Source organism: Chelonia mydas, chromosome 2 (assembly GCF_015237465.2).
Source record: "Chelonia mydas isolate rCheMyd1 chromosome 2, rCheMyd1.pri.v2, whole genome shotgun sequence".
In the NCBI taxonomy this organism is placed as follows: domain Eukaryota; kingdom Metazoa; phylum Chordata; order Testudines; family Cheloniidae; genus Chelonia; species Chelonia mydas.
In genome coordinates, this window is record NC_057850.1 from 81,966,422 (window position 1) to 81,989,645 (window position 23,224).

Genomic DNA, 23,224 nt, shown 5'->3' on the forward strand with positions numbered 1-23,224 from the left:
AGGATGCCATGAAGCCCACATCCTGCAGCAAGCTATCAAAATGCTAGTAGGCCAGCCCCGGCCACTCAGCCATTCACTGCCGCCACCAGTTGAGTGGTGACTTGCCCGTGAAGGAAAGCAGAACCGAGGTTGTGTGTAATATAAACTAACGTGAAAGAACAAAACATTGATTTTATCAAAACTGAACATTCTGATTGACCTCAAATGAGATATTAGATTTAAAAAATATATATTTTGTGGGAAATTTTGATGGGTTTTTTTTGGTCTGATTAGAAAAAAGAAAAGAAATGTCAAAATTGCAGAACTTCCTGCAAAACAGAAATTCCAGTTCCCCTATAGCTCTATTAGCAGCCTGAATGACATTCCTTTAACATAGTTTTTCATTTTCCAACCAGCTCCATTTAATGCACTAAGGAAAAGATAAAAGAATTTCAGAATTCAGACCAAAAGCTTGGTGACTTCTCAGGCAGATACTTTAAGACTATACTAGAGCTCTCTACATGCCTATCTTCATCCTCACCCTGCTCAGGCTTTCACAGGCAACTGGATCACATGGTCCTAGTTTCTTGTGGTCAGTTAGCTCCAGCTTGGCTCTAATTGAAGCTTCTGCCTCTTTTCACACATTCCAGAACTCTGGAGAAGTAAAAAAGAAGTGCAAGTCAAAATGAATTCAATACGTCAATGTGAGAGGTGGGTCAGTAGTTAGGGGGAATGGATGGTTTTCTTTCTGGTTTAGGGAAGAGAAGCGGAGAATCAGGACACTGCATGGATGGGGAGAGAGGGGGAGAGAGAGAAATCATTAACACGCACACACGTGTGAACAGATTCACAGAGTAGACAGAACTACCATTAAAGGCTACCATCCTAATGGTCTTGGAAAGGGAGGGCAATGGAGTTTCCATGGATCCTAACAAATCTGCACATCTTCCTAGGCTAACAGTGCTCTCACATATTGTAGGTCAATTCAGAAGACCAAGGAACATTGTGTATTTCATATTTGTAATTGAATCTTTTATCATTTTGATTCTTAGGGATTTGTGCACAAACTGTATGCATCACTGAGCTGAGAGAGTGTGTCTATCACACCTACCAGGACTGTAGCGGCATACAGAATTATCTTTAGTACTAGCTTAGCATTTCACAAGAAATCCTAAAATATGGTACTGAAACCATAGTTTTCTTTCCTTACCCCACAAGTCCCATCCATTAGGTGCTACTCCTGGTAATCAATTGTTTTTTTTGTCAAGGTCCAAATTTCTTGGTCAAGGTCCAGACTCCAGAGAAGGGGGGGGAGTATTAAAAAAATAAAATATTTCAGGGTCTGTTCAAAAACGGCTGGTGATCCGACTTTGGCCTGTGGTCTGCCTATTGATTACCCCTGCTGTATACCATTTATAGTGGATCTGAAGACCAATCCAAATTACTGGAGAATCGATTTTTAAATTAGAGATAGTTAGCTTTGAAAAATGTATCGCTATTGAAAAGGGGGGAAAACGAGCACAGAACTATATTTTCATCATCATCTAAGCTCCTTTATCGTTATCATTTTACTTCTAAGGCTGAGTTAGAAGCACTCCCCAATCAGCCCAGTGCAGTTAAAAGTCACTCAACCATTTCTTTAGCCTGAGGTTGGATTGAAAGGGGAGAAGGCAGTCTCCTCATGAAGTGACATGTGGAGGAGTGGCAGGAGGTATTCAATGAGGAAACCATTACATTAACACAAGCCAATTAAAATTCACTTAACAATATGAACAAATAGCAGAAAGTGTGTGACACAGCTGTGCATATAATTAAAGTTTTGTCAGACTGTCTTGTCATGCTAAGTACTCTTTGTCTTTTGACTTTTAAAAAGTATGTATCTCAGAGAAACCCCACAATTAGGGAAGGTAAAATTGCTCAGTTAAACCAGCTATGATCCAAAATTTGAACCAAAGTTTTATGAAAATAATTCGACATTTTATTAAAATTATTTTAATGTGTATGTGATTTTGTATTTCCTCATTCTGAAAATACTTTAAGATAGACTATACTTTGGTCTGACCAGCAGCAGAAAGTACCAAAGATCTTACATGATTTGTAGTCTACCTTTACAGATGTCTTAGAGAAAGGGTCAATGGCCCTAGGAGGGTGAATGGGAAAAAAGAGATTATGACTAGTCTTGGAAAAGAACATTTTGGGATTGATACCTCCAACTTTTTTGGGCTTATCTAAATTTATATTAACTTTTTCCATATTAAACTCCATTCTGTCCTAATATGTTCTTTATAGTCTATGAAAACATGACTTCCCTTTCACCATGGCACAGGAAGTGCTGTCTTGAAGAGACCGGAAAGACATGTAAGCAGAAACTGTAGAATTAACAAAATCAATCTTTTTGTTACATTCTATTAGGTAGTGAAAAAACAGATTTGTGTCTCTGAGAGCAGTGTGTCTTTTCATTGTTACGCACAGTAAATTGTTCCTTTAAAACACTGAAGGCATAGGCATGGGAAGTAGGGGTGTGCTGCAGAACTGCCAGGTTTTATGCGGGGCTGCTGGGCCCACTCCCCAGCCACTGGATTCGCGCATAAAACTTGAGGGTTTCCCATGCCTGTGCCCTGCTCCCAGCCCTCTGCCTGCACTCTGCTCTCCAACCCCTCATCTCATCTGGGGCTTGGGTCCTGGCTGCCAGCCCCACCCCCACTCCCAGGCCTCCGCTCCCAGGGCCCATCCCAGTCCTGGCCCCACGCCTCAGGCTCTGCTCTTGGCCCTGCACGTGAGGTCCCGGCTGCTGGCCCCTGCCCAGGGCTCCACTCCTGGCTCCACTCCTGGCCCCATGCCTGCCCTCAGCTGTGGCCTCGGCCTCCTTACCCCTGTCCAGGTCCCCCTCCTCCTGGAGACACAGCCCTACTCACAGCCTTGGAGGGAGTGGAGGGAAAGACAGGAGTAAGGGGGCTGGCTTTCAGCACCCTCATTACTTAAAATGTTCCAGCGCCACTGACTAAAGGATGATATTCCAGATTTAAAACCTAGAACACCTGAGTTCTGTGAGACAGTTGGCAGGTGACAATAATCAGGACTCAGGTGGCATCCAGCATTTGAAGGCTCACTGAGTGCTTGTGACTTAAAAAGAACCTAGCCTTCATTTCCCAGCTGGGATCTGGGGGACACAAAAAGATATAAGCAAGCTTATGAAAGCTTGTGACTTTTACAATATCTTATATTATTTGATATACAGCCGAGAAAAAAGTTGAACATAAAACTGGATATTGATGTGCAGCTTTTTATTCTCACACAGTGCTGCATTCAGTAAAGAATTGGGATGACTACAGTACATATGCACTTTCAAATGTTAATGTATAATTCCGGTGAGCATTGCTGAACTTCTTTACATTTTGTGTCTCAACAACCAAGCTCATTTATTTCTTAACATTACAATCTCCATTTCTTATGCAAACTAGTGGTGTAATGTAACCTTGTAGACTCTGCTCACTTGTTCTCCACCATCAGCTGATTCTCCAGCCTCTATTCTCCTTATCATCCTTTCCTCCCTTTTGCCCTCTTTTTATCCTCCTTTTTACTTTTCCTCTCTTCCATCACAAAACATTATTTCTGAGCATTCCTTTGAATTTTAAAAAGGTTCACACCCCTTTTTAGTTTTTTTTTGACCACTGTAGAGAATAAGCAACATTGGAGCAACATTCATTAGAATAATGTACTTTAAGTGAATGTTTATTTATTTTGATTTCTAATAAAGTACCTATCCTAGAATCTACATGCCTTTGCCAAAAAAAAAAAAAAAAACCCAAAAAACTCAACACCCAAGAAAAATACAATCACCTCAAAAATAAACTCAGCAGAAGCTCTTCTTTTCCAATCCTCCTGCCCTGGCCCAAAAGAAAAGGAAAAAAATTCCAAACATATTTAAGTTAATTTCAAACAAACAATGTACCTGTCAGGGTTCCTTCCCCACTCTGAACTCTAGGGTACAGATGTGGGGACCTGCATAAAAGACCCCCTAAGCTTATTCTTACTAGCTTAGGTTAAAAACTTCCCCAAGGTACAAACTTTGCCTTGTCCTTGAACCCTATGCTGCCACCACAAAACGTGTTAAACAAAGAACAGGGAAAGAGACCACTTGGAGACATCTTCCCCCAAAATATCACCCAAGCCCTACACCCCCTTTCCTGGGGAAGGTTTGATAATAATCCTCACCAATTTGTACAGGTGAACACAGACCCAAACCCTTGGATCTTAAGAACAATGAAAAATCAATCAGGTTCTTAAAAGAAGAATTTTAATTAAAGAAAAGATAAAAGAATTACCTCTGTAAAATCAGGATGGAAAATACTTTACAGGGTATTCAGATTCAAAACACAGAGGATCCCCCTCTGGGCAAAACCTTAAAGTTACAGAAAACAGGAATAAACCTCCCTCTGAACACAGGGAAAATTCACATAAAACAAAAGATAAACTAATCCGTCTTGCCTGGCTTACCTATACTGGTTGCAATATTGGAGACTTGGATTAGGATGGGTTGGAGAAGATGGATTTCTGTCTGGCTTCTCTCAGTCCCAAGAGAGAACAAACACTTAAACAAAGAGCACAAACAAAAGCCTTTCTCCCGCCCCCCCCCAAGATTTGAAAGTATCTTGTTCCCTTATTGGTCCTTTGGGTCAGGTGCCAGCCAGGTTAGCTGAGCTTCTTAACCCTTTACAGGTAACAGGATGTTGCCTCTGGCAGGAGGGATTTTATAGCACTGTATACAGAAAGGTGGTTATCCTTCCCTTTATATTTATGACAGCACCCTTCCCCACAAACTTCATCTCTTATCAAGCTTCTCCCTCCCAAAAGCCTGAGATGGCTGTGGCTGCCTTCCTTAAAGGGCAGTAAATTATGGCTTTGTTGGACCAAGCAGGGAATAGAGTCCAAAGCTGAGGGTCACTCTTGGAGAACATGCTTCTGATAACTCTTCCTCTTTTATACTGAGGCTCCCGCTCAAATAACAAAACCACAGCAGATGAGTCTGTTGATGGAACAGTGTCTTACCGCAGTGCCTTTGGGGAGTACTCTGGTTTCATTAACCTTTTTAGAGTAGATCATCAAAATAGGACTGTCACCCTGAAAGGCTGCTTGTACCCCAATCTGAATATGCAGGAGATAGTGGTCTGTCAACAATATTGTCCTAATTTCCAGCTGCCTAACTTGCCATCTCATCCCCAATATGACATCATGAGCATGACCAGTCACGTGAGCTGAACCTGAAATAGTATCACGGTGATCTCAGCTGATTCTAAACTGATCCTCAGAATTCATCATCCAAGCTAACGATACATTCACTGAGTAATATTATGTTGGCGCTGCCAAAGCCACTGCGGTGAGAAACGTCCAAGGTCATGCACAGAGGTGGTCAGATAGGTTCAACTTTTGAAATTTCAATGTGATTTTTCATTGAAATTCAAAATTCGAGGGAAAAAATGGGCTGAATTTTCAAAAAAAAAAAAAACCCAAGCAGTTACAATTTCCTATTTTTCAACCAGCTCTGCCCATGCTTGGACTGTGTCGTGCGGCAGAGGAATTGGAACAACAGAACTAGATCCACCTTAACTCTGTTGTAGGACTCACTCTCAAGATGGATGCCCTGTGTTTTGACCCAGAATTGAAATGGATCTCCTACATTTCAGGCTGGATGCAAACAACATTGCCATGCTGCTTCCACTCTAATACCCCTTAGCCTCATGTTGTACCAAATATGTGGTTAATAACACCTGTACACAAACTGCTTGTCCTGCTGCATTATGGCAATAAATCCAATATGAGGAGGCCTCACCCTCATGATTGAAAATTGACACTTTACTATATGCCAATCTGGCGAACATTGCTAAATAGCCACAGAAAGCAAATCTTGAACCCACATTCAAGCAAGAAATCTGACTCTAAAGAGTTACATCCATGGTCTGAGTAGGTTCATTCTGCTCTGGTATTTACTTGTGGTTGCCATTAAAAATTCTAAATTCGCAAAGTTACTGAACCATGGTAGCAGTTACCACAGGATGGTGAGATGCTACAGTTATTTCCCATTATATATACTGCAAGTTGAAATTTAAGGAAGAAGCTGAGCAGCTTATATTTCTGAATGTTTGACCATTCCCATCCTCTCATTCCTTAACCCTGCAAGCCAATACATGGCTTCCTTTCCTTCATCTGTCCAGATTTTCTCAGCTCAGCAGCTCCCTCACACAAACTGACCCAAATATTGTAATTCCCTCTCTTCACTCTGATCCCTGTGCTAAATAGCAACTCCCAAGAGCATCCCTATCCTTGGTGACATTTTTTGTCAGTGGTCTCCATTTTAGTACTCTCTTCTTGCTACTCTGCTCTATTCAAATCTTGCATGTTTCTTGATTTTCTTGGAATGCCATTGGATAATTTTTTCTTAGCTTAATAGCGCCAGGGAAGTCCAGAAATGCGTTCAGTTTAAAGACAGTAGCCAGATCAGCTGTGATCGTCAGACCTGGTGACCTCCTGTGCTGGATTTCAACAAATGAAAGGGGCCTTTGTGGGTTGAAGAAAAGTAGGAGGGAAGGTACTACTCATTTAAAGTTTCAATACAGTCTCAGTTACAAAATGGTTCCTATTTTGTTTGAAGAAGTACAGTCATCCCTTCCAAAAATGCACATACAAAAGTAGATTTTGAACTTATTCCATCTGTCTTCTCAAAAGAATGGGAAAAAAATACAAAAGCTGAGCCAACAGCAAAACTTTTATTTATGTTAGATGATACTCTTTATAGAGAGACAATAAGCAACTCAGGACCAATAACGTCATTTATGATTTTTCAATAGATTAATCAAATCCAGAGTCTGATTAAAATACACAAGTTCATAATTTTATGGACTTTCTAAAAGCCACTCTGATCTTTGGCTTTTTCCACTGATCTGTTTTATTAGTGTTATTAATTACGTGAATAAAGAAATATTCCTCACAATTCCTTAGAATGATGGCCAGTGTCTACACAGTAAATGTAAAATGGAAATTTCTTGTATTGCCATTTTTTTTTCCGCTGTCAATTTGAGTGAACAGAATTGAGAGAGAATTTAAATTCAGATGTTTTCTCTCCTGGCGTTTCACTTATGTAAGAGATGACAAGGATGTGTGCCATGTAACATGATGTTACTACATTACAGGGTATCATATCACCATGAAGCCATTGTCCATCATGAAGCTGAAATGATGATAGTAACAACTACCTGCAAATCAGTAATGTGACATGGCGTAGTAAACCTAGAACTTTGTGAGATTTTTTTGGTAAGGAAACGTGAAAACAGGCAAAATTCATCAAGGTTTAGTCGTTCCAGCAAAATTTCTTGAGGGGATTTGAGCTGGGTCCTACACAGGCAGGGTTTGTCTGGTTTTAGATTTGGTTTAACTAGATCCTTTTACCCCTCACTTGTCCAGGCTCCTACCGACAAGCCTCTGTGCTCCATTCTTTTGTGCCCTTCAGAGTGTGATTCCTTTTACCCACTCCTCACATCTTAATGACTACAGAGGAGCTTGTCTACACTGAATCTGAGGGTGCGTCTATGCAGCAACTAGACACCCACTGCTGGCCCGTGCCAGCCAACTCGGGTTTGCGGGGTTCAGGCTGCGGGGCTGTTTCATTGCTGTGTAGACTTGCGGACTAGGGCTGGAGCCCAGGCTCTAGGACCCTGCAAGGTGGGAGGATCCCAGAGCTCGGGCTCCAGCCCAGGCCCAGAAGTCTACACTGAAACTACTCCACAGCCTGAGCCCTGTGAGTCCGAGTCGGCTGGCACAGGCCAGCCACAGGTTTCTCTTTGCTCTGTAGACACATCCTGAGAGTGAGCTTTCAGCCTGGGTTACAGGGCTCGTGCTAGCGCTCTAAAAATAGCTGTGTAGAGCCGCTTCATAGCACCCTCTTCAACACTGCAGCTTGGGTTGGATTTCAGGCTCTCAAGGCTTCCCCCATTCCCTCTCAGGCTTAAAAGCCCAGGCTCCTCCCTAAGCCACAATGTTGAAGCACTGTCTACAAAGATAGTTTAAGAGTGCTAGCACAAGCCCTGCTAGTACAAGTCTGTGGACCCAGGCTGAGAGGCTTATTCCCAGATGCAGTGTAGACGTGCCCTTGAAGTTTAAGAATTGCATTCATTAGATCCAGATTTATAGTTGCTCTTTCCTGTGTACATCTGCCTACCCACACTGAATGTCTAAATTTGACATCCCATTAGTTTTACAGTATAGGAACTCCGCTGACTTCAGTGAAGTTCCTCTTGATTTTCACTGTTGCAAGAGAGAAGAGATTCATGCCTGTGATGTGCACTTAAAGAAAATAGAAAACACACAAAATGTTTATTTCTCAGCCAGTTCTTTTCGAGTGAAGCAAAGCATGATTTTGTTTTCATTGCATTATCTGGGGCAAGATAAAAACAGAAATGTTTTGGAAGATGACGAAAGGTGGCGGTGGTGGTGGTGGGTTATGCTCAAAGCTCCAGAAAAGCACCTGAAGTGTTAATAAATTTCATCCCCCAAAATACTCAGTGATGAAATTGTGTTTGAAGCATAAGTAACCATAATCCAACAATTTATATTTGCATAAAGTTATAGGCACCTGAACACGGGGGCTTAAATTTAAAGTTCATCATAACTATAATATCATGGTATAGTAGGGTTGGAAAAAAGGATATAATTGCTGCTACAGAAAATGATTAATGGGAACCCTTTAATGGTAGTGCTGTTTATTTTTAATCAAATAATTCCTGGTCCAAGTCCTAAAAGTGACAGAAATGTAACAAATGTGTCAATTAGATGCATATGGACAAAATTCAGCTTCCTCCTAAGGTAAACTTCACCACTTACTATTACACACTTGGGAAATACAAGCAAGCTGTACCCTGTGTGCATTTGGAAAAGGGAATGGCAGAGCTATAGAATGTTTTAGCGGATGACCATACAGCGGAGTATCCTTACTTTATTTCAGAACACCTGGGCAGTTGATTAATGAAGATGTCTTTAGGTCTCTCCATTAACACTAATTTTAGTCTTATTTAACCATAATTACCATAAAACAGAACTGTGAATGTCTTATTTCATTAAGCCTAAGCTTTGATGAATTCCACATAATTTATTTTACGTAAACTTTAAGATGCTTTCTCTTTCTCTGTCTTCATTTCCCTTTAATGCATATAACTTATAAGAAATTAGTCTTTTATTTTTACAGGCGGATAATTGCATTATTTTGTAGTTTTATTGTACTTGTGTCACTACCATCGTCAATTGCTTAATATTCAAGCTCTTATCAGTAGAGTCCTGCACAGATACAAATTGAGATCAGCGGATGCGGATATCCACGGAGCTGCCGGGCTGTACAGGGAACTGCAGTGGTGAAAGGAGCAGCACGTGGGGCAGCGGCCCAGGAGCAGCGCCCCACACCGGCAGCTCCTCTAGCACGGCTGTACCGCCTGCAGTCCCTTCCATGCAGCGGTCTGCATCTCCTATCTGGGGCCATGCATGAACTTGAACACACGAGCGGGACTAGGGCCAGCTGCCAGTGAGCCTGGTGCCTGCCCCAGTGGGTGGGGCTGGAGGCAGGGCTGCAGGCAGTACTGGGTGAGCTGCCGGTGCTGGCTCCTGGGAGTGGCTGCCCCAGGTGCTGCTCCTTTGGCCACTGCAGTTCCTAGTATAGCACTGCAGCTCTACAGATGCCGATTTATATCCTGGGATATCCGCATCCGTGGATATAAATTTGTATCCACGCAGGGCTCTGCTTATCAGCCTGGGTGGGGAAGGCCATTGTCCTTTCAAAAGATAAATAGAGTGGGCCACGTTTTCCTCTCAGTTGTACTGGTCTAAATGTGGAGTAACGCCAGCAACTTGGTTATTCCAGATTTACATTAGTGTAGACAATGTAGTCCTAGATTTTAAGCCACAAGGGACCATTAGCTCTCCTAGTCTGAACCCTTTATTATACAGTATTTCATCCAGTTATTTTGTATTGCTGTGCACCAATTTAAGGGCTGGGAAAACTGATTTGATCCACAAGCTGCTGGACAGCTTTAGGATAAATGGGTAACGTATACAGGGATAGAACCCCTTCTTCTACTCCTGAGTGCCCCATTGCCTTTGGACAGCTTGAGAGATGTGAGCTGACTGGCTCTTTCTTCCTACAACCATTTGCCTCTTGCCCCCTTTTTACCTGAACCTAGCATCCATCCCTATAGTTATATGGTACAGGAACTGTGTTTTCAGGTTGTTGTGGGTCTGATTGATTGCCCGTTCAGAGGTCAGGAAGGAATTTTTCCCAATAGGGCCTAATTGCCTGGCCCTAATGGATTTTTTCAATTCCTCATAACATCCTGAAGACACAGTTAGGTAAATAGGCATAGAATTTAGGTATTGTGTGCACATTAGTTCATTGTAACTGGTGTCCACTGTGGATTAAAGGCCAAAGGATCAGCAACAAGAAATTAAGAGATGCAGGATTTCACTGGTGGATCCAGGTCTACGGAAAAAGGGAGACCCAATGCCATACAGACCTGTGCCTTCTTTCATACCTTCTGTCCTCTTCACAGAGGGGAAGGTGAGAGGATTCAGCAGCAGATGCTTAATCCTAGGGGTAGTCAGCAGAGGGTCTACCCTGAGTTATGGGCTATATCAGTGTTTTCCAACTGTTTTAATGGGGACACCAGGACTGGCATTAGAATTGCTGGGGCCCGGGGCTGAAGCCCTTGAGCTTTAGCTTTGCCCCCCCCGCTGGGGCGGTGGAGCTCAGGTAGGTGGGCTCAAGCTTTAGTTCCCACTCTTGGGGTCATGTCATAATTTTTGTTGTCAGAAGGAGATCACAGTGCAATGAAGTCTGAGCACCCCTGGGCTATATGATAGAAGCTCTACACTGGACCAATCTAAATGCCTAGTATGGGGAGATTGGCAAATAGTGTCCCTCTTCAATGTTACATTTTAATTAAGTTGCAGCCAGCAGTTTAAAATCCATCCCTGTGTTTGTCCTCATTCATTTGTGCATCCTGATCAATCAACCCAGTAAGTTGTGTTTGACTAAAGCATGTCTTCCAGAAAGACATCCAGTCTTGATTTGAAGACTTTAAGAGATGTCAGTAGAATTTGTTCCTCATTCTTTCTAATAATTGATGCATTCTCTTCAATAAACTCCATAAGATCACCGTGGTACTCTGGTTTTATGCGAATGTGATGCAGCGATAAATCAGGCCCAGTATTTTAGGATACACTTCAATTAAAGTACAGAACATCAAAACCAGTATGGTTTCTTTTCATTTCTTATTGACCAGTTAGTATAACAGAGAACCTATACATTGCCCAAAATTTAGAGAGAGAATAGTAAATGTTTATTTTGTAGATTAAAACATGTTTTTCAAACAGTAGGAAAACATGACAAAGTTCATCTTATTCCGTATTAAATATACCATTTCCATGCTATATTAGGTTTATTTGGGGTGAAAAGTAGTATACAACCATGAAGAAATATTCTCAGTCAAAATGAGCCAAAAGAACATGCTCTCCTGGAAGAAAGAAATCTAGCCAGCCATCCAGGCCCCTGAGTGTACAGCAATTCTAGGGTCTTATTAATTGCCGTTTATTCTGCATCCAGCAAAAAAGAAAGAAAGAAAGAAAGAAAGAAAGAAAGAAAAGGGGGGCATGCTTTATATTAAGGTTACATGTATAAATAGTTTGAGGAGTTGATAAATTATTTACTGAAGTTGTACTAAATGGTTAATCAATTGTTATTGACTGTTTTTGAGTCCAACAGGTCAATAGATCATTTATAACTATGGCTTATAATCAGCTAAAGCATCTTCTACTGTTGTGCTTCTAGCACATATTTGTCACATTTGCTACTGATGTCAGTGGCATGCTTATAACAGCTATTAATAATTTATTAACATTGTGTAACCCGTTTATAAATGCATCCTTAATATAAAGTGACTGCAAGTATACATTCAGCTACAGAAGTAAATGTAGAGGAGAAGACAGCTAAAAGTTTGGTAGTAGAAACAAACATTTTTACTACCCTGAAAGAGCGCCTGGTGTGGATGTTGTATGTTCTCATACAAGTATGTGCCTTGCTTCCATTTGCAAGTTTTCTAGTAAATAAACACACCTTTCCCCTTATCTCCCCTCCCTGTGCATCACTGCGCTCATGTCCTTTAGGAATCACAGTGCTTCACCAAAGAAGTCAAATCAGTTGGGGGAAAAAAACAGGCTGAGTTCTTACATGAAGTACTGTACAGATTTAAAGAGACCTCACAATAGTAGATTATCAGTGAAATAACCACTGCTGGCAAATATATTTATTTATAACTTTGAAACACTGTTGAGGCGTGGGTTCGCAATTCATTGATAGACAAGAAAAAGAAACTTCTTTTGAAGACTAGATACAGTTCGAGGATTTTTCTTTTTTTCTTCAGATTATCATATCTTTCTGCATTTCATGGTCACATGAGCTATTGTTAAGACAGGTCATGTCTGCAACATCCTTATTTTATGTTAAAAAAAAAGCCTTGTTGCCTTGGCAACTGCCATATTGCCTTCTTGAAATAACACGCACGATACAGACTTTGATCTCTTGCACTGTAGAATGTTCAAGGGAATATGTTTCGTGGAAAACACATTTTTTTTCAAACTTTAATGAGGTTTGAATGATATTTTTAACCATTTTTCTATCTTCTCTTCTCATTTAAAGCACTTCTGTAATGAAAAGAACACAGTGCACCAACAAATGCATTCATACCTATTGACCCCTGTCAGAGTTACCAATATTTTTATTAAAAAGACAAATAGAATTGTTGACAGTATTCATTATTTTCTGGACTGATATGATAAAAGTTATGGCAATGATTTGATTTAGTCACTTCATCCCACTTGCTCCACTTTCCTCAAATAGCTCAGACAATAAAGCCATGAAGTTAGTACAGGCAGCCAGGTTTCTCCTACCCCACATTTGTCTCAATTATTTTATTAATATAGTCCTCGATTTTAGGGCCAGAGGTCCATTATATTAATCTAGTCTGACCTCCTGTATAACACTGGCCATAGAATTGCATCTAGTAATTCCTGCATCAAGCCATTAACATCTGTTTTGAGCTACGGCCTATCTTTTTAGAAATATATCATCAGAATAGCCATAATGGGTCAGACCAATGGTCCATCTAGCCCACACTTCTGTCTTCTGACAATGGCCAGAGCCAGTTGCTTTGGAGAGAATGAGCAGAACATGGCAATTATCAAGGGATCTATCCCGTCATCCAGTCCCAGCTTCTGGCAGTTGGAGGTGTAGGGACACGCAGAGCATGGGATTGCATCCCTGGCCATCTTGGCTAATAGTCATTGACTAACCTATCCTCCATAAACGTATCTAATTCATTTGCTATGTTTAAATGGGACTCTCATACTTCTGACTGTTCCTCACTAGCTCCTACCTGTACTTTACCAACTTCTTTCCTATCCTCTTTACTGGGATATAGAATTCCTTCTTTAAGGGATGTCTCCACCTGAACTGTGTGCTCCTCTGAGCCTGTCAACTTTCTTTCAGCCCTTAGTTTAAAAAATCCTCTACAAATCCTTCTGAACTCCATTTTTACAGTTGATATTTTGCAAGCAAAGTCCTAGATTGTGACTGGATCTTATATAAGTGTATGGGAGAATGGAGAAAGAGCATTGCACACCTTATATGCCCTGCATAATTCCTTTATCCTGCATCCTCTCTGCACTGGGTCAGGGATTGGGTCTGGTGCACATGTGCTGCACCACCTGAAGGGTTATAGCAGGGGCATGCTTTCCTGTAATGGGGTGTTCACCTTACATTTGCCCTTTAGAGATTAATGTAGGCTAAGAAGGGGGCCAATTAACCAGACAGGCTACAGCTGAGAAAACCAGATGGCTCAAGTAATCTCCTGACTGAATAATAAGGGAACCCAGCTGAAGGGGAATGAGCTGGGCTGAGTTTATAAAGGCAGGAAGCTGACAGAAGAGGTATGGAGGCTGCAGGGAAATAATCTGCAATCACTCCCTGGGAGAAGGGAGGTTTGTTTGGGGTTATAGAGGCAAGTAGTATGCAGTTACTCACTAGGAGGAGGGAGTTGTGAGGCTTGCAAGCTGGGAGGGAAGAGCCAGAAGGTAAGGAAAGGGCTCAGGGAAAGGCATTAAGGTCAGGAGGGAACAGACCTTGGCTGCTGACTAGAGGTTCCCAGTGTTGAGGGTGAGCCCTGGTTCCTCTGCTAGCCACTGGGGAGGTGGCACCATAGGGGCAGTGACTAGGAAGATTGCCTGCTAGTGAGGAAACCCTTTCGTACCCCAGAAGGAGAAAACATGTATTGTGGACTGGAGGGCCAAGTCACACAGGAGCACCCAGAGTTGCAGAGAGGGAAAGAGAAAGCAGCATTATGTCATGGAGCAAGAGGCAGGAGGTGGCCCCACACCTGGAAGGAGCTAATCCCAGAATGGCCAGGAGGAGGTACCCCTAATAAATTCATAGATATTAAGGTCAGAAGGGACCATTATGATCATCTAGTCTGTCCTCCTGCACAATGCAGGCCACAGAATCTCACCCACCCAGTCCTACGATAAACCTCTCACCTATTTGAGCTATTGAAGTCCTCAAATCATGGTTTAAAGACTTCAAGGAGCAGAGAATCCTCCAGCAAGTGACCCGTGCCCCATGCTACAGAGGAAGGTGAAAAATCTCCAGGGCCTCTTCCAACCTGCCCTGGAGGAAAATTCCTTCCGGACCCCAAATATGGCGATCAGCTGAACCCTGAGCATATGGGCAAGATTCACCAGCCAGATACCCAGGAAAAAATTCTCTGTAGTAACTCAGATCCTACCCCATCTAACATCTCATCACAGGCCATTGGGCCTATTTACCATGAATATTTAAAGATCAATTAATTGCCAAAATCATATTATCCCATCATACCATCTCCTCCATAAACTTAGCGAATTTAATCTTAAAGCCAGATAGGTCTTTTGTCCCCACTGCTTCTCTTGGAAGGCTATTCCAAAACTTCACTCCTCTGATGGTTAGAAACCTAATGATGAGGTGGAGCCTGTGACAGGGCCCCTTGGGGGTGGAGAGAGGGAAGAAGCTTTGAATCATTCCAGTGAAGGACTCATGATCAATAGCACCCTGAGCTGATAGAGATGACATACCTTTATTAGCTACAGGACCAAAGACCCTAAATCATCATTTGTCTTTGTCTAAGTTGAATAAATAGCTCCCTAACCCAATAATAATATACTTGGGGCACAGATCCCAGAAACAATTCTTGAATGGATATACAAGTGCTTCTTAAGGGGCTGATCCAAAGTCCATTGAACTCAACTGAAGAAAAACTCCTATTGATTTCAGTGGGCTTTGGACCAGGTCCTGAATGAATAATGCCTCAAGTGAATTCCAGAGGCGTGCTTAGAAACCATATTTATTTAGTATTTATTTTTTAAGAACTGACAATGTGTTAAGTACTGTTCAAGATGATCCCTGCCCCAAGATAGCTCCTGCAAATCTAAAAAACCTGATAGACATGGGATAGACCCGATGCATTGGGAAGCTGGAATGAATAGGATGTTAGGGTTTTATTAATTGTTGAGGTTATTATTGTCTCACTCATTGTGTGAATCACAGAAGAACTTGCCCTTGAATAGGTAAATATGGGCTTTAACCAGTAAAACATTTGATTTATATATATATAAAAAAAAGCCATATACAATACACATCACTCAGTGTAGATCTTGGTGATGTTATTTATATTTTATATGTATGTAGAAAAATTTATGTAAAAAAAATGGCTACAGTATTATAATGAAACCTCAAAATGTCCTCAACTAACTCTAAAATGTAACATAAAACAATGACAAAAGTGAGGAAGTTCAGGTTTAGGATTCTCAGCTGAGATCTTCAAAGGCTCCTGATGGGATCTGGGCACCTGACTCCTTTAGTCTCCTTTGAAAATTCATGTCTGAATTCTCACCTTCAGTAACTCCTCATGCCTACTGGGGCATCCTCAGGGCAGATTTTGAGGCAGATTTATTATGGTCTTTCCCTACTACGGAAAATTGACTTGGGCATATACTTGTGTTATTTCCTGCCTAGTTTCAGGTGTCACCAGCCTTCATTTATTGTGCTTAGGTGGCATGGTAGACATATCTAAACACCCTTCCAGGTATGTGATACCACATTGAAGAAAAAATGGGGAAAAAATAAGGCCTGAGTAGCTTTAAATGTCTTTGCTTTGAAAAGACCTTCTCCATTGTTCTTCAAAAGGTCCAGATTGTGATACTCTGATTTTCATTGAATGGCACATTACAGCACAAATATTCCTGTTGAAGTCTTCCTCCTTAAACCAGTCTTTAGAAAGAAAAATAATCCAACCCCTCCCCCTCAATAATGCATTAGGGAATTGCCTTAGAATTCAAAATAAGTTTAATGACTTTAAAGACAGTTTAGTAGGTAATTCATTTCAGCACAAAGAACCTTCAGCACATGTGCCAAGTTTGTGTGTGAAAGGATTTCAGTCAGCTGGGTTCATAATTTCAGATTCAGGGACAGAATAATTTGAAGTCCAAAATTTGGCCCTTAGTATATATTCAGCAGTTCATATAAAAAAAGCCATAAGCTGATACATAGAATATTGCATAAAATGTTCATCAAACATTTTAAAATAATGTAAAATATCAGTAAAACTTTGTAAATAATTTATAAACAGAAAAATGGATGAAAGTTTGAGATCGTTTATAACAAACAGTTTAACCAACTGTAATATACAGGCAGAGCTACAGACAGGACTATGATTTGTACGGTCATTTGGTGAAGAATTGTACTGCCTTCCATGGGGTACTCCACACTATTAAATAAAAAAGAAAGGGTACATTTTTGCTGGACTTGCTCAGGCCAGGGAAGTTTTCAGGGCTCGGACCATGATACATGGATTCATCAACTGAAATTCCTTCGGCCTCCAATCCTGCTGTAGTGTAGCTTAAATCATTGGGGAGGTCTGGCCTCCACAGTCACAATAGGAGGTCAGGCTTGGTAAAGATTTTACTTTTTTTTCTTCTTAAAAAAATGTTTTCATTTAATGATTTTTCTGTGGAGAAAGGCAGCTTTTCAAACATGAAAATGTCCTTCCCCTATAGCAGAGGTAGTTTGAAGAATAAAACTCAATAGCAGGTATATTTCAAATATATCATTTTCTAGGGTTCCTCTTCTAAAACATATTGTTCTCCCGCTCTTTATTTTTGTGCTGAACTCAGTGGAAGTCTAAAGTGGGCTGTCCTGGAGCTTATTTCCAGTTATTGGTCAGTCAGTTTGAAAAGGACCTGGAGTCACCCCTAGTACAGGGCGATTGTCTCCCCTACTCTCTGAGGTGAATCCCCACTCAAGTACAGCTGCCTCTAGAGGCACAATGGGGACAATTTGCTGTGTAAGTCAAGCCCATCCATTTCTGCCCCCCCTTACCAAGATATCCTTGTAAGTACATCAGAAGAAAATACACCATTTTGAATATTAATAATACTTATCAATTACATAGCACTTTATTTTGTTTACCTCCTTTCGTTCAGAGTACCAAAATGTTTAACAGACTGTATGTTGACAGCAGCACCCACTGGAACGACAGAAATGCAGTTAAATCTGCAGAATTTCTGTACCAACACAATACACAATGGTGCTTAGAAGAAGTAATGGAAAATAACTTCTTCCATTGATATTATGCCGGGATATTTTAAGCACCATGCTGATAATTCCAAGGTGGAGTTTAATCAAGACACTAGAGTTAGCATTACTACATTGTCTAAAAATGCCAGAATTTAATTTAGCAACCACAGATTTACATGATCTTGATTTTACTTATCCTGCAAAGGATGCCACCACCCACATCACAATGTCCCTTAGCACCATGCTGGGGATTGCCTATCCAATGACTCAAAGGGAACAGTGCCATCTACTAAAATGCCACCATCATCTCTGGCACGTACTACCTAGGTAATAGCAGTCAGTCTCTCATTCAAATACTGATCAAACCCAATTGCACTCAATGTAGTTTGAGATTTGATGAAATCAATGTTGGTCAAAGCTTTGTAGTTCAGATTAGGTCCCTCAAGTTTTACAGCACACGCATATTACATTTGGCTGTGTACCTCTCTCTGGGGCTCATCAAGTGTGTGTGCTGATTCTGAAATCTATCATGCCATTTTCTGGAGTAAAACAAACAACTGGGATAATACCATAGCTGTCAAACCCCTTCAGATATAAATTCTGTAATAAAGGCAACCTTTTGTAAATAAATAAATAAATAAAGTTAAGCATTCGCAGAAGAGACATGCACGTAAAGAGGAAAACCGGAACAATGCATTTTATAAAGTGCAAATTGTCAAAACATATTCTATAATAACCTTACCAGCTGCAGTGCGTTTGTCTTCTGTTTTAAATGGCCTTTTCATAAATTGAAAAGGATCATTTCTCTCATTAACCTTTAAGTCAGTAAAATAAGACATTTTAAGTGTTTTCTGCACATATTTCCTTGAGCCTCAGGAAAACTTAGCATAGCTCCAAATCAGGAAGACATTTTAGGGGGGATAAATATATATATTTCTGGTTCTTTAGCATTTTTAAGACCCTTGTTTTCTTGTATAAACTGTCGTCTTGTCCTTAAGTTAAAATATGAATGTTTATATTTTATTTTTAATCTTGCATATTCTTTTAAAACAATCACTTTTACATTCTGAATTATTCCCTTTCAGTAAACTATTGTCTGGAGTTATTTAAGAGAAAATGCAACAGAAAAACAGCATCATATACCATGGGCAAGTTTTGAGTAGAATAACTGAACAGGGGAAGACTGAAAGGCATGGGGAGTAGAGTCTGATTTTTACAATAAAGAGGAAGTGTGAGTTAGGGATCAGAGACCAGGGAAGAATAGAAACGTCTCAGGAAGAATGAAAGAGATTCAGGAATCTCTTCCAGATAATGGCAAAAGAATGGGAAAAAATATCTACTGCTGACTGATGGGGAATAGAACCCAATGAAGTCTTTGTGACTGAGAATATGAGTGCCACTAAGGAATAGGAGGATATAAAGCCGGGGGGGAGGCAGGCAATGTGATCAATTACATAGAGGATCCTGAAATCCAAAGGGAGAATTTACACCAAATTAGTAAATGCACCAAGTCAGATTATGAAGATCAGTGAGTAAGCTGTGAAGTGTCTTTATTTTTCAAGGTTCTTAAGGGTGGGAGTGATGTAATCCATCTCTAAGTACAAATAAAGAGAGATGCTGCTGCTGTGTTTTGGATATACAGAGAGTGGAGACAGTAAAGGAGGGACCTGGAATACTTGAAACAAGCAGAGATGACAGAATGAATACAATTTTCATCAGCAGAGTAGTCAGAGCATCAGACGTAGACGATGCTTTGGAGGTGGACGTAAGCAGCTTCAGACAGTTGGGAAATGCGGATGACAAAGGCATGTGAAAGGCCAGGGCCAAAGTGCAGGAACCTGAGATTGGAGTCAAAGAGAATCGGAGGTAGATATGTTTTGGTTGAAGGTGCTCTTCTTACCAATAGATAGGATGACATTAAACTGAAGGACAGGAGGAGCAAAATGAGGCTGAACTGGGCATAAATGGCTGAATCTGTCTCCCATTAAAATCAATGGCAAAACTTCTCTTGATTTCCGTGGTGTAAGGTCAGTCCCAAAATGAGAAGTGGGCCAAATCAGTGAAAGTTATGTAGATTTGGATACACTCCATGTAGGAATGCTAGCCATGACTGAACTAATAAGGAAAATATTTAGTCAAAGGGATAAGATTAATAGTGAAGAGGGCTGGGGCCATCAGAGGAAACCCATAGCAGAGAGAAATGTCTATTATTCCGATAGATGATTTTGTTCGGATGTTAATTCTGGGGAAGGGTGTGAAACGAAAAAGTGAGAGAAAAAAACACACATCACAAAAGCTGAGAACCAAGACTAAGGAAAATTAACTTTAAATTGAGACTTCAGGGATAGAAAGGTTTTTCTGTCTCCCCTTAAATTAATATGATAGAAAAACATTGTAGGCATGATTGCAGCTCTTGTATTGTAAGCCTATTGTATACTAAGTTATATGATAGTAAGAAGTCAAATCTCATTATCATAAAGGAAATATGATAAATATTTTCTCTTACTGCTTTTGTTGTTCAAAAGTACTGTGAAGACACACACTGCAAGATAAAATTACATTTTACTACAATGCCTCAAATTATACTGACAGCTAACTCACATACAGTATCTGCTCACATAAAGTGAAGAGAAAAAGCCACAGAAATGCAATTTAATTGTTCTTGTGAAAGTGCCCTCTAAGGAAATTGTTAATACATTTCAATTTTTTTGTCCAATGTTGTATGTATTCTGTATTTCAGAAAATAATATTTTATCATCCAAGACTATAAAGACTACCAGTTTAGGTTTCGATGTCCAAATTCTGTTCTGAGTCGGAAAAGTGTAATTAAGGTAAATAGGGTAACTCCCTTAAAATCAGTGCAGTTACTGTGGTTTTACAGTGAGATTACTGAGCACAATTTAGTGCCTAGGCAATAATAGGTGTGTCTAAAACATATCAAACATTTTTAAAAGGGGGGAAAATCAGAAATAGGGAAGTCAAACCACTGACCTCAATCACAAGGAATATGTATGATGATTCTGGCTCAACAATAAGGGCCCACTTCTGCCACCCTTGCTCACACTGAATTATATCTTGTTCCACAAGTACTGCCATTAATTTCAATACTTCAAGTTTAGAGGCTTCTTAATAAAAAGGAAGAGTGGCTTATCTTAATCACTGAAGGCACAATTCTGCCACATTTCCTCATATTCAGTTGTACCTTGTTTGGGGAGTAGCCTCATGTTAGTGATCATATATGATGTATGTATAATGCTATGAGATGTGGTTGGGAGCAAGTTTTAACAACTACAAAATTTAATTAGAAAAATGAGTTTAGTCTGTCACTGTCTAACCTGAGATACTGTGTTAATTAATACAAAATATTAACAGATCAAGCATTTTGGAGTTATAACAACACTTTTTTGCATTTACCTTTTTTATTTATGTATATCACACCTTTCATCTCAGGATCTTGAATAATTTAACAGATATTGATTTAATGAAATCCCTGTGAAGTAGGTAAATGTATTTGTTTTCCAGATGGTAAACTGAGGCACAGGGTAGCAAGGTCACACAATGAGCATTGACAGAGCAGGATCTAGTTGGGAGTCCTGATTCCTCATCTTCTATTATAGCCACTAAAACCACTTTTCTTAGTTTGCAGCTTACAGACTCAAATGAACAATTACTTGGTGGATACTTATAATTTATAGATATTTTAAAATTTGATATTTTATTACACCTAGTTAACAAAAAATAAATGTGCCTTTTTCTGTAAGGAGAACACACAATTCAGCTACAGCATTCAGTCAAATATCTGGGGCTGTATTTATATCCACTGTCTATTCTGAACAAGGCCTCTTGGTACCAGTATCTCCATGTGTCTATCAACATTATTTTTGTCAAGTTCCAAGATGCTGATGAGAACCTCTGGCAGACTTTTGAAATTCCCAAGACTGTTTTCAAACTACCTTGAGGAATCCTGTTTTGGGGTCATGAATATTTTCTTTCTTTGAACAGGAATATTAGCATGGTTGCTTAGAAACCAGACAAAGGGATTCAAGGGAGAAAGAAGGTGTAAATGAAATAATGAAAATATCATCTGTGGCAACATCTGATTCAGATGGGTACTGGAGAGAGGGGGCTTTGTGCATATACATTTAACAAAATTATATTTTCATTTCTGCCCAGCAGTTCTTGAGATGAATCTTAACATCCTTAATCTCTATTCGTTTCTAAAAACTACACCTTTATTCAGAAGTCCTATAGAAATTTTATATTATTTCAAGAAAGAACTGAAATTAGGAACGACCTTCTGAGAAAGATTGCTTTGGCAATTTGATAATCAAAATTCAAACTTTGTTTGCAATTTTGTTTTTAAGACTCCGGTGGATAGTAACCACTTCTCCGTTCCTGTTAGCCACCATGTGTGTAAAATTAAAATGGACAGTGATCTAGAAAATTACATAAATAAGCCTTTTATCACATTTGCTGCTCTTCAGAAATTAACAGCTCTCTTTTCGATAATTCATGTTTCTGATGCAACTTTACACTGTGTGTATGTTCAGGCAAATGAATATATGTGTGGCATCTGTGGGAAGCTTAGACATATGGTAATACAACAGCACAATCTGAAGTTACCTCAGACCTTTAGACCCTGCATTCAAATAGGTTTGACAGATTCTGATTCAATGTGGCTTGGATGTAGAACAGATGTAACGTGCTCAGGTTGGGACAAAAGAAGCATCCTGAAGTGCTGTTCAGCAAACCATCTGGCTCATTCCACATTACAATGCTGCCTACTCAACTAGAGTTCATTCAGCGAACAAATAGCTTAGTTATTAAATGATTACTTTGAAGCTCTTTCTTACTTTAAAGATTCATAAGACCTGTCACTGAAATGTACTCTATAGTTACAAATCCCATTTATTTCAGTGGGAATTGAGGATGCTTGAGGATTCAGTGGCACTTTTTAATCACATAGGAAGGGCCATATAATTCACATAAAGAAGAGGAGTACTTGTGGCACCTTAGAGACTAACAAGTTTATTTGAGCATAAGCTTTCGTGAGCATGCATCCGATGAAGTGAGCTGTAGCTCACGAAAGCTTATGCTCAAATAAATTGGTTAGTCTCTAAGGTGCCACAAGGACTCCTTTTCTTTTTGCGGATACAGACTAACACGGCTGCTACTCTGAAATAATTCACATAGAGATGGAAGCATGCAAATTCAGACATGTGAGCTAATAATGGTCATAGCCTCATTTATGCTGACATCCTTTACACCATTCTGGCAGTGTGAAGTAGGTATAACTTAATTAACACCCATGTTAAAGGGCCCTTTCATTGGCATAGCTGTGTAATGGGCTCTTAGTGAAAATGAGAATCAGACCCAATGTGTGTATAAGGATTTTGGGAATGAAGGCTTGTCCCTAATGGTGGAATTTAACGTAGAACAAGATGTATGCAGTGTAGTTGTAGCTATGTCAGTCCCAAGATATTAGAGAGGCAAGATGGGTGAGGTAATATCTTTTATCTGACCAACTTCTGTTGGAGGGACAGACAAGCT